This window comes from Loxodonta africana, chromosome 4, assembly GCF_030014295.1.
Source record: "Loxodonta africana isolate mLoxAfr1 chromosome 4, mLoxAfr1.hap2, whole genome shotgun sequence".
NCBI classification, from domain to species: domain Eukaryota; kingdom Metazoa; phylum Chordata; class Mammalia; order Proboscidea; family Elephantidae; genus Loxodonta; species Loxodonta africana.
This window is the reverse complement of record NC_087345.1, coordinates 114,574,925-114,588,017: the sequence shown is the minus strand read 5'-3', so window position 1 is coordinate 114,588,017 and position 13,093 is coordinate 114,574,925. Positions and strand designations below refer to the sequence as shown.

Genomic DNA, 13,093 nt, shown 5'->3' with positions numbered 1-13,093 from the left:
TATATTTATAAAGCCTGATTCAAGTATCTAAAAAGAGAAATTCCTAGGTAGTTCCTTCCTTGCCTTGAAATCCTTGACACAGTCTCTCAATGCCCCAATCACAGAGGAGAAACTATCAAAGTCATTAAGCCTCTTGAGAACATCAGAGCAATAAGATGAGATCACCTGACATGATCTCAGTTTAAAAAAAAGAAAAACAAAAAACTAAGAAATCCCTATTTGTCAGTAATTGTACTTATTCAATTATAGATAGGAAAATCCATTTGCAGATGACAACAGACATCATAAAAAACTTGGTCAAAAATGAAAAAGCGTCAACTAAACCCAAAAACCAAACCCATTGCCATCGCATTGATTCTGATTCCTAGCAATCCTACAGAATCTAATTAATTGACCTATGATATTCCTTAACCAAGGCATCAACAGAGTCACAGAGAATAATATAACAAAAGAACACACCAATACCAACATAGGGTTATCGTAAGCAGGCATTTGGCTGATAATACGAGAATGACTTAAATTACACAATGTGTTCCCATTAACACTAGTAATACATATTTTGCATGTGAATGTTCTCTATAAGGTTGAAAAGACCCAAATCAAAAAGCCAAGCCCACTGTTGCCTAGTCGATTCCGACTCATAGCGGCCCTACAGGACAGAGTAGAACTGCCCCCTAGAATTTCCAAGGAGCACCTGGCAGATTCAAACTGCCGACCTTTTGGTTAGCAGCCGTAGCACTTAACCACTACACCACCAGGGTTGAAAAGACAGGCACTGGGAAATGTTGGAGAGTTCTGGCCTCATCCCTTGACCTTTCTAGGTCTACTTCTTTATTATATAAAAATATGACGGATTGTTCTGTAAAATTTGGTCATATCCAGTTCTAAAAATTCTGACTCTACTATCATCCATGATTCAAATGCCAAGTTCATTTTTTGTCATTAGCATCAGGCACTAAAAAAGCATTTGGTTGTTTAAAGGGAATATTCCTTCAGGAACTATTAGAGAACAAGTACAATTTGGTAAACTTCCTCTGGATAATTAATATTCTGTATAAAGAATCTAAAATTCCTTAATCTTCACAGAAAGCAACAGATAAATAGGGATTTCCCATTTTATAAAAAAAAAAAAAAACTTTTTTGCATCATTAGAACTATTCACTACTTAGCACTACGAAAAATCATTCAAAAATAAGAGGCATTTTATTGGTCATGCTGTACACATGAATAGCAAATTTACAGTTGAGTTCACATCTTACTTTTCAAATTAGTATACTGAATGCAGATTCTTTTTTTTAATTGTGCTTTAATTGAAAGTATATAATTCAAGTCAGTTTCTCATACAAAAACTTAAACACACATGGTTATGTGACCCTAGTTGCTCTCCCTACAATGCTCTCCCTCTCCACCCTATATTTCCCATATCCATTCAACCAGCTCCTGTCCCCCTCTGCCTTCTCATCTCACCTCTGGACAGGAGCTGCCCACTTAGTCTCATGTATCTACTTGCGCTAAGAAGCACACTCCTCACCTGTAACATTTTATGTCTTACGGTCCAGTCTAATCTTTGTCCGAAGAGTTGACTTCCAGGAATGGTTTTAGTTTTGGGCTAACAGAGAGTCAGGGGCCATGTACTCTGGGGTTCCTCCAATCTCAATCGGACAATCAAGTCTGGTCTTTTTACTAGAATTTGAGGTCTGCATCCCACTTTTCTCCTAGGCCGTGAGGGACTCTCTGTTGTGTTCCCTGTCAGGGCTGTCAACTGGTGGTAGCCAGGCACCACATAATTCTTCTGGTCTCAGGCTAATGGAGTCTCTGATTTAGGTGGCCCTTTCTGTCTTTTGGGCTCATATTTTCCTTTTGTCTTTGGTGTTCTTTATTCTCCTTTGTTCTAGGTGGGTTGGGACCAATTGATGCATCTTAGATGGCCACTCGCTAGCTTTTAAGACTCCAGACACCACTCACCAAAGTGGGATGCAGAACATTTTCTTAATAAACTTTGTTACGTCAATTTACCTAGACGTCCCCTGAAACCATGGTTCCCAGACCTCTGCCCTTTGAATGCAGATTCTTTAAAATATCTTTGAACTTGGCAAGAACCACACCTTAAATGAAATTATGCAAATATCATAGTTCATAGAGTACTTCTATTTAACAATCTACTCCAGTTTCTTCTAATTTTCCATTAAAATAGGTAATGAGATATTGGAGACTATTAAATATAAATATATTTTCTTCAATCATGAGCAATTATTCCATTGAATTTAAAAGACTTATTACTTTTTTTTATTTGTAATGAATGTATCATCAAGGAATAATATACATAGAAAAAGGTGAATGTCATAAGTGTACAGATTAATATACCTGTACACTTGAAGATACCTATGAAATACTGTACCAAATAAAAAAGCAGCAATTGAAGATACCTGTGAAATACTGCACCAAATAAAAAAGTAGCAACCCAAAAGACCCTCCCCTTGTCCTCATTTCCAGTTTCTAAACTCCCATGGTAACAACTATCGTGATTTTATAAGCAGCATTTTGCCTATTATTGTACTTTATTTACATAGTATAGAGTATTTTATGTTTCACTTCATGCACTCAGCATTATTCTTGTGAAATCCATGTATAGTAGTGTGCAGGTGTAGATCATATATTGCCATTGCTGGGTAGTTTTCTATTTTATGATTATACCACAACTTATGGATTCTATATTTGTTGGGCTTTGTGTAGTTCATTATTTTTGGCTATTATAAATAATGATATTCTGAACATAGCAGTACATATCTTTCGGTGAACAAATGTATGCACTTCTGTGGATATATACCTCTCAGTGGAATTGGACTCACAGGCATTCATTCACCTATGTTGAAGCTTAGTCTACTATCTATACCACTAAATGGTTTCCTAGGTGTTTACGCCAATTTATATTCTCACCAACAGCTTCTCCATCTCTTCATCAAAACTAGATATTTTCTGTTTAAAAGGCCTATTACCTTTACTTCAGTAAATATTCACTGAGACTGTCTAATTTCTAATCAATTTACATTGGTCACCTTTCTAAAACAAGTGAAAAGATTCAAAAAGTAGAACTGTTTTTATTATCCAAAATATTTTCCAACTATTAAAACTACCCAAATTTCCATCACTTAGCCAAACAAACAAAAAACATGATTTTATTTGGAAAACAAAGATTTTCAGTAGAAATACGATTGAGGCTTCAAAAATAGCAGGTTCAGTATTCCTTATTCTAGTAATGTCATAATGCCTACGAACCTATTAGTGATCTTTTAACTAAATAAGTAGATAACATATTTAATTGAGAGCAACAGAAATACAACACACCTGTGACTTTTCCTTATGGCAGAGGTTCAAGTGGATGATCCAAGGATCTGATCTGACTCACAGTTATGTTTTGTTTAGGCTTCAGAGTCTTCTTTTGGATAAATATTTAAAAATTGTGACATTTTAAATAAATATCTAGACTTCTGACTTTTCTTGAAAAAATATGATTGAATAATAATGAACCCAACATATGAGAAAAATTATCAGCACCCTTTCATTGAGGCAGATGTTCTCCTGTTTCCCACGGTCCCCCCTCCCCTGTTATCCCTAACATTGAGGCCTAGGGCCAGATCAGAACTGACCACCATCTAGTAAAGTGTATTGGAATGGCTGAATTTTTCTACTAGGCTCAGTTGACTCATTGAGTTACCTTCCTAACTCTGGGCTTTAAGTGCTTGCAAAGGAGACACTTTGTTTTCTGGCATCAACATTTCATAGCAAACTATCAAGGACTTGAAGAATTTGAGAAAGTGGCTCTAGATTATATAAATTTTTACAATGACAAATGACAATGACTACAGGTCCATAAATACATTATCGCATAGAGAAGGACCTGACCTACAGGGCCAGGTGGGACACTGGAGTTATGGATCTGGGTATCACCTTTCAGGTGAAGTTTTTCCTTAGCTTTTGAGAGTTACAAAATTCTAAATTGCTCAACAGTGACATGAGAAATATCCATACAAGATCAAATTCTGGCTCAAAAAGGAGGAGAAGTTTATGATCCAAGACAAACTGCCATCACAGATTAGAGCATATTATCACCCCAAGCATAGTAGCCCCTTCACAGAACGTTGCATGTCCTTTTGATATTTTGTCAACAAGACAACAGTGAACTACAAGATCAGAATATTTAAAGGTAATCTATACTCTATATATTTCAGAGGAGCACAAACATGATATTAAGTTATTTAATAAAATGGATGTAACTTTATGTGGGAGCCCCGGTATTATAAGACATAATAGCCCCTGGAGTAGCTCAGGGAGGTAAACCATTACATCTTTTTTCTGTGTGTGTTACTGTTTTGTTTCTGTTACTTTGCCAGAAAAAAAAAATCTGAAAAGCAAAGTTTCTTAAAAGCAGTTTCTATAAGTGAATTAGAGGTCAGCAGAGCATAGCTCTACAGAAAAATTGTTTGAAGGACACAAGGTGATGTTAACTTGAAGTAATGTGATGTTTACTTAAGGAACTGAGAAATGGCTGTCGGGCTGCTGTGAAGCCATTAGAGGCTAGTTCAATGTCAACCAAGGTGAGAGGTTAAGCATAAAGCTCACCAACAAAAGCCAAGATAGATTTGACCAGCAAGTTTTAGTTAAAATCATTACTGGAAGAGAGCAGAGCCGTCAGGGCCAGGTCCTCCTCTGACTATGCACCTCACGTGGCCTCACCCAGGTGTACACACAACTACACTTTCCGGTAGACGCATTTTCAGAGCACTTTCCTTAGTGCCCGTTTTCTCTATCTACTGGCATTCGAATAGATGCCTCCTTTTTCTCTGTTGAAAAGAGTACTTACATGGAAAATACTCAATTTCACCAGTGCTAGTAAAAAGAAAACAAAGTGGTAACTAATTAAAATAGTAGATAATACTGCAAAATGTGTCATTGTAACTCAGATATAGGTAAAAGTTTTTCTTTTTTAATTATGTTTCCTTACATTTATGAAAAATAGTTTTAATTCCATTAACATACACATTAACTAGCAACATCAAAGGTCTTTCTATAAGGAATTTAAGGAGCCCTGGTGGTACAAGGGAAACCCTGGTGGTGTAGTGGTTAAGCACAATAGCTGCTAACCGATCCACCAGGTGCTCCTTGGAAACCCTACGGGGCAGTTCTACTCTGTCCTATAGGGTAGCTATGAGTCAGAATCAACTTGACGGCAACGGGTTTGGTTTGGTAGTACAAGGGTTAAGTTCTGAGCTGCTAACCAAAGTCTGCAGGCTCAAATCTACGCAGCAGCTATTTGGGAGAAAGAACTGGCAATCTACTCCCATAAAGATTACAGTCAGGAAAACCATATAGGCCAGTTCTACCCTGTTACATGGGATTGCTATGAGTCAAAAATCACATCAGTGGCACCTAACAACATGAAGTTTTTTACATACAAATTTTCATAGAAAAGCACCTTCCCCTTTGCCCTCCCCAAACCCCTTCCGTTCATTAAAGCTCACCTGCAGGCCATTTTTTCATCATCTAGCCATCATGTGGTTAAAATTCAAATAAATTAGACAATTTAACTAGGAACATTGTAAGAAAGTTGTGTATGCTGTAGTAAGCCATAAAGCATATCTCAAAACCAATATATATTGCAATAAGTATACACGTCTCTTCTTATTCATTCTTCCAACTATCAGTTTCAGTCAGGAATTGATGATAAACCACGTTGGCATAAATATCCATCAGGCATATTCCAAAAAGAAAGAAACAGTTACAATTGCGTGTACCAAAACGAACTTTATCATCACCAAGGTGTAGAATATGTAAATGGTTCATCTCATATACCACCCTCAGCCCACTGAGGACCAGAGATGAGCAGCCAGTACTCCCAGCTGAGTAACGTGACTGTACTCGCTCACTGGCACTAGTCCTTCCAGGAACTGCATGCTAAATGCAGGAGTCTTATCTTTCCCTGAAAGAACAATACCACCTTTCTCGGGACAAAAAGTTGGTAAACAAGTTTGTTAATTTTAAAAAAGTGCAACCAAATGGCTGGTAAAATACTTGTCTAGAGCTTCATTTTGTAAAGAAATCTAGAAGAGTAATAGACTCATGGGAAACACTGTATGCTATTTTTCTTTTTTTAATTAAAAAAAAAAATCTCTATCTTACCCTGATCCCCCCACTATCCCGATTCACCCTGTACTATATTTTCCTCCCACATAATAGTCTTTCTTCCTGTGTCTGCTCAGTAGCAAATCCTTCTTATAGGCTAACACAGTAAGGCAGAAAAAAAGTTGTTTCGTACCTCCTACATAGAAATTACTTCTGAACCAGAATCACACAATGCATATGGCAGCACTCTTCTAACAGCCCTAGGACATCTGGAGTGTGGCCTTTCCTGACAAAACCATTCACTGATTAGTTCATAGAAGAGGGTGAAAGTCAAACTCTTGGGACACTTCAGTAATTCCTTCAGCAAAAAGAGCAATCTGAAAGCATAGGCCTCATTGAAAATAACTTACATTAAAATTATCTTCTGTATACAACTGTTTATGTAGCAATCGCTTATGGAATAAGACAAAAAAAAAAATGTTTAGATGGATCCCCAAGACTGCAGCATGATATAAATGGGGTCAAGAATCTTTTACTCAGAAAAGAAGAATCAGGCTCCAATGTGCTATATTCACCACTGGTCTCCATTGGAAGCTAATGGACTAATGGGAATAAACTATTTCTCAAATATAGCCACTACCCTCTCTAAATGTAAAAGGGGTTATTCAGCCTTTACTATAATTTAGTCATTCAGCATATAAGAAATGAAGACTAACCATAAATGCATGATGGTAGTATTTGTGACACATATTCAGACACACTTGTATGTGTAAAGCAGGGTTTTGTTTTCCTCCGGATTCCATTCTGAATAATGTAGTGATATCATAGGCTTCCTCAAACTCTAAGTACAATGAAAATCTCTGTGAAAGTAAGATAAGTGACATTTCTGATGATTATAAATATAGCTAATTTTTCTATAAGGATGAACAATGAATTACATTAAAAGTAAATTGACTTTTAATTCTGAGTTAAAAATATATTTTTTAAAAAACCATTATTTTTAATGCAAACACAATTCCCCATTGTAAAGCTTCTTTTTATGGATTTATTATATAGGTCAGTATTTCCCATAATGAGGAATCTCCAAGTAATCACATGGAGGATTCAAGGACCTTGAAGGCATAAACACAGACCCCACTGGGAATGCCGGCTCATTCCTCACTTCCTTTCTTCACCTCCTTACCTCCATTTTTCCTTATAACCTCAACCACTGCCACTTTCAAATCTCTTTATTTCTCTTTTCTCCCTTTTTCCTCAGGAATAGTATGAGACACAAAAGATTAATTGGTCGTTTAGCAAACAGTTACTGAGTACCTACTTTATCCGTATCATGAACTAATGTCATGCTTCCCAATCATTACAGGGTACCCGTTTGCTCCTCTGTTTTCCAAACTCTCTTTGACCATGGTCGCTGAGTGGCAATTAAAAAGAAAACATTTGAAAATTGTCTCTATGTTGGTCTAATAGATGTGTTGCAGTTAAAATAAGATACATCTCCAATACATAAGCTTCAATGTCTCTCTTTCCTTTCTGCATCCTTTAAACAAACTGAAGTCCCTTTATCTTAAAAATATAAAATCAAAAAGAAAAAATAATAAACTCTGCCTAGATACCATTTTTGGAAACCTTGTGGCATAGTGATTAACAGCTATGGCTGCTAATCAAAAGGTTGGCAGTTCGAATCCACCAGGTGCTCCTTGGAAATCCTACGGGGCAGTTCTACGGTGTCCTTTAGGGTTGCTATGAGTTGGAATCAAATCAACAGCAATGGGTTTGGTTATTTACTGACACATGGGGTAACCATGAATGGAAATTCACTTGATAGTAAGATGCCATTTTACCTCCAAGGTGGGACAAATCCAGAGCATTCTCTGTTTGTTATTCTCCCACTTCTTACTCGCTTCTCCATCTATGCCATTCTGGTTTTGTACCGTTATTCTTTCAAGGCTGCTGGTGCTAAGCCTCTGCTAGTCAAGACAACACTGACTGCAAGGCATACTTTTAGACTGACATCTTGCTTGGCCCCTCAGTCGTATTCCAACCACCATGGCCACTTTTTCCTTCTTTAACCATGCTGTCCTCTAAGCTTTCATGTTACTCCACTTTACAGGTTCTTTTCGTGGTTCTCAGCCTCCCTTGTAAACCTCTTTTACTCCTCAGCCCATATCTTGAATGCTGGATTTCCTCAGGTCTGTGTTCCACCCCTCCTTTTATTTGCTAAATAATTACATCCTGTCCTACATTTTTAATTCCCATCTATATGCCAATGCTTTCCAAGTCTATATCTCTTTCCTGGACCTTTATATTTCAAAACCCATTTATCCAAAAAGAAAAAAAAAAAAAAATCCGAATGTCTACTCAACATCTCTATTGGATGCTTCTCAGAAAATACAAAATCAGCATACTGAAAACTAGACTGATCTAGGCACCCCTTCCAGCATTTCTAATTCAGTAAGGGTATCATAAAGCATCCTGCTGTTCAAGCCAAGAACCAGAATATCATTCTAACTCTTCTCCTCATCCCACCCTACTGCCATCTAAAAACACTGCCCTGTAAAACCTACATGATTAAATAGGTTTTTAATCTAACACTTCTCCACATCACCATACCACCATCCTGGCTGAAATTCACTACATCTTTTGTGTGGACCAATGAAATAGGCTACAGAAACATCATTTTGTAATGCAAATCTAGCCTTGTCATTCTCTAAGTTTCTTGGCTTCCTCTGTGGAAATCCTACACCTGCAAACAAGATCCTTCATAATCTAGCTTCATGATCAAGCTCTCTGCCTTGTCATTCAGCACCTCTCCTTTCCTTTGCTCTCTGGACTCCTGCATACTGCACTTCCTGGGTCACTGAATATGATGGGTTGGTTTGTCTCAACACCCCTCTTCATACAAATTGCTCCCTGTCTAGAATGCTTTCCTTTCTTCACACTAAACACTTAATTATTTTCTGCTTCAGGTCTCATTTTAAAAGGTAAGGAAGAAATGCCTTCCTTGAAGTTCCACCAACTTTCCCTCCCCCATTATAAGCAGTCACAGTATCCTGTACCAACTCTTTGGTGATAATACTTATTGTCTTTTTTTTTTTTTTTTTTGTCCAGTGTCTTTATTCTCCAATAAACTATAAACTTTGTGAAAGAAGACATTGTTTTGTACTCAATTAATATCTCTTTAATAAATTAACAAACGAATGAATGGTTAGCTACCACTCAGGGACAGATGGATAAAAATATAAAGAAGTGATTAGCAGAGAAGAAATTAATTTGGAGTCTCTTCTAACAAAATGAATCCTAGACCAGTTTTCAAAGTGATAACTAGGGATTGGTAGATAAAAGGAAGAAGGCCTTAAATGTAGCACAGAGTAAATGTACTATTCCATAAGACAAGATATGCAAGCACAGTAGAGTCCAGACTACTATTATTATTTCCTAATAGAACAAAGGTAATTAATATTGTGAATTTCAAAAATTGAAGAGGCCTGAAAGATGATAAGAAGCCAGACATGGTGGGTGAAGGGGAGAAAGTTGTATACAGTGGGGAAAGGTCTTGATTTGGGAACAGCTTTTGTTCCCAAAATGAAGAGTGGTGTGACTGCAACTTCAAAAGTCCCTTGGTGGCACAGTTAAATGCTGAACTATTAGCTGAAAGGTTGGTGGTTCAAACTCACCCAGTAGCACCTCAAGAGACAGGTCTGGTGATCTGCTTCCAAACGGTCACAGCACTGGAAACCCTACGGAGCAGTTCAACTCTGTGATACATGGGGTCATCATGAGTCAGAGCTGACTTAATGTCAATGAACAACAACTGATAGGATAGTGGCTCATTTTAAAGTTAAAGTGATAACCAGAAGCTATATCCTTCAGGACCTTATAGGTCATACAAAGAATTTGGATTTCCTCTCAGGTACAATGAGAAGCCATTGTAAGAAAAGAGACCAGTTGGGGTACTGTGCACTTAAGTAGAGAAGAAATATGATGGTGGACTAGGATGCTGGCAATGGAGAAAGAATTGAAGTGGAGAACAATTTTCTAATACAATCATGGGGATTTTCTGAAGATGTAAACACAATTATGCATATTTACAAGAACATCTGACTACTATTAATCTATACAAATATCCAGTCAAGATTTAACTTCACATTGTGGTTATAATGGGTATAAACAGTTGGATGGATGATACTAATTTAATACAGAGAATAAATTAGAGAAAATATTAACAATACATCTATAACTAGGATCCTTTTGAAAGACCGTTAAACACTTTTTCAATTGAATAAGCACTCTATAAAACCCAACCCATTGCTGTCGAGTCAATTCCGACTCATAGCAACCCTATAGGGCAGAGTAGAGCTGCCCCATAAGTCATGTCATTAGCAATATGTTAAACACTTTATGTCTGCTAAAAACAAGATCAGTACATTAGGGATAAACGGAGCCCTCGTGGCACAATGGTTAAGCATTCGGCTGCTAACCGAAAGGTCAGCAGTTTGAATCCACCAGCAGTTCTGTGGGGGAAAAGATTTAGTGATCTGCTCTTGTAAAGATCACAGCCTAGGAAACCCTATGAGGCAGTTATACTCTGTCCTATAGGGTCACTGGAATCCCCGGTGTCATAGTGGTTAGCAGTTCGGCTACTAACCATAAGGTTGGTAGTTCAAATCCCCCAGGCCCTCCTTGGAAACTCTATGGGGCAGTTCTCCTCTGTACTATAGCATGGCTGTCAGTCAGAATCGACTCAACGGCAACAGGGTTGGGTTTGGTTTTATAGGGTTACTATGAGTCAGAACTAACTCGAAGGCACAGAATAACAACACATTAGGGATATTGGTTCTGGGATGACTAACTTACTCATCACTAACTTCTGTTAATGGATAGTAGTGGGCTGTGTTAGTAACGATTTCATGGGCTCAGAATGCTAAACCATTCCTCAACTCATTAAAAAAAAAAATTGGGGCTACTCCTCTCCCACACTTGTGGTTTGGTTGTGCACATGGCTAATATGGTTCTGTACCCGATTTTAGTGGCCACAAAAATTTGTACACGGATGAGCACGTGTCCAAATCAGTCCTTCCCTGGATTCTGTCAAACTGCACATGGAAGATGGCTGTTCCTTCTCATTGCAGAACTGGGGCTATCGGCATGGAGGAAGCCTGAGTTCCCCATGAGCTCAAGACAATGAATTTGAGCAAAATCAACTAGAAGATGACAGCAAAGGGGTAGAGTAAGAGAGAGGTTCTCAAACTAGCTTAAGCTAGTCTGAGTTGAGTTTATCTCAATGCAACTAAAAGAGTCCTTGCTTATATACAAAAAAAAAAAAAGGGAGATAAATTTAATAAAGAGAACCCAATAATACTGGGAGGAAAGTCTTACAGGTTAAGACTGAAGGCTATAAAGGTTGAAATGCCAACATAAGAATTTTATTCATTTGTTTTATTTTGTCTTAGAGTAGGATTATACATATATTTGTTTTTACATAGGTCTAACAAGCCCATGGTGACAATTCAAAAAAATGTATGTGTGTGTGTTTAAGACTGCATGTCTAGTATATCTCTGGAAACTGTTCAGTGATTGCCTCTGGGAGAGGCAAGAAAACAAAAGAAGAGGTGTCAGAGAGCATGTTACAGGTCTGCTAGAAATATCACCAAGGAGCAGGGAAGACAGATTTACCCTAGTTCATTTGAAAGTAGTGATGGGAAAGTATGAGAACTAAGAGTCTAGAATGAATAGTAGATGTGGCGACTAGGTTTTCTGAAAGTCTCCAATGAGTAAGAAACAACATGAAAGGTTAGGCACAATCTGCTTATGCCGATGAGAGAGGACAGATCGTATCAAAATCACGTTCTATAAGGATCTCCTGTGAATCTGAACTTGTTCTGAGGTGCGCTGGACTTTGAAATTTTGAATTTTTAACTTATTCATGCATGGATATTTCAATTCCTTCAAATAATGATGTATAGTTGAAGATAGCCCACTGGGAATAATAGCAAAGAAAGACGAGTATAGATTTTCCCCAGATTAATGGCCAAGGAAATGGGGAGAAAAAGGACAAGAAAATTTGAGTCCAACACACTTCCAGCCAGATACAAAAATGAGAGAGGAGGCCATGGCTGCAGCACTGTAGGAATTCACAGCACTGACAAGGGCCATCTCCTCCTCGCTCTTTGCTGACCACTTCCACCTGAACATTCCTCTTCCTCTGGCACACCTCCTCCATGGGCAAACATGTCCACTCCCTGGCTGTTTTCAACTACCACCTATACCTCAAAGCCAACCACAAGTATATCTTCAACCCCCATTTCTATTCCAAATATCAGCTCAGTACTACCTAAAGCTCTTTTTCTAGGTGAACAAAGCCACTACTATTTAACATATCCATAATGATTCTTTATTCTCCATTCCTCAAACCTGTACCTCCTGATTCCCAGTAAAAACACTATCATTCATCTAATTATCCAAACGAGAAATCTCATCATTCAAGACTGAACTCCAATAACGGCACATCTGAAACTTTTATCCATCACTTCAGAGTTATCAGTCCTACTGGATACATCTATCTAAAAAAAAAAAAAGTCACCAAGTCATCTTCAACTCATGGTGACCCCAGGTGTGTCAGAGTAAAACTGTGCTCCCTAGGGTTTTCAATGGCTGTTTTTTCTTTTTTTTTTTTTCCCAGAAGTAGATCATCAGGCCTTTCTTCTGAGGTGCCTCTGGGTGGACTCAAACCTTTCAGTTAGCAGTGATCACATTAATCATTTCCACCACCCAGGAACTCTGGGTACATTTATAGAATTTTTTTTTTTCATGTTAAAGTAAAAATTTATTAAAAGCTCATGCAAAGAAGGGCTAACATTCATGTCACGCTAGAACTCAAAATAATCTTTTAAGGCAACATTTACAGATATTATGTTTTTACCACTGTTAGGATTGAGGGTTATGTTGGAGAAGCAGTTAGAATATCCCAGATCCA

At 37.7% G+C, this 13,093-nt stretch overlaps 1 protein-coding gene across 8 annotated transcripts in view; it reads right to left on the bottom strand.

Annotated features, from left to right (window-relative positions):
• The window catches only part of SOX5 (SRY-box transcription factor 5), a 1,149,712-nt gene that overhangs the window by 643,417 nt on the left and 493,202 nt on the right, over positions 1-13,093 (bottom strand). The gene's annotated exons all lie outside the window — the stretch shown is intronic.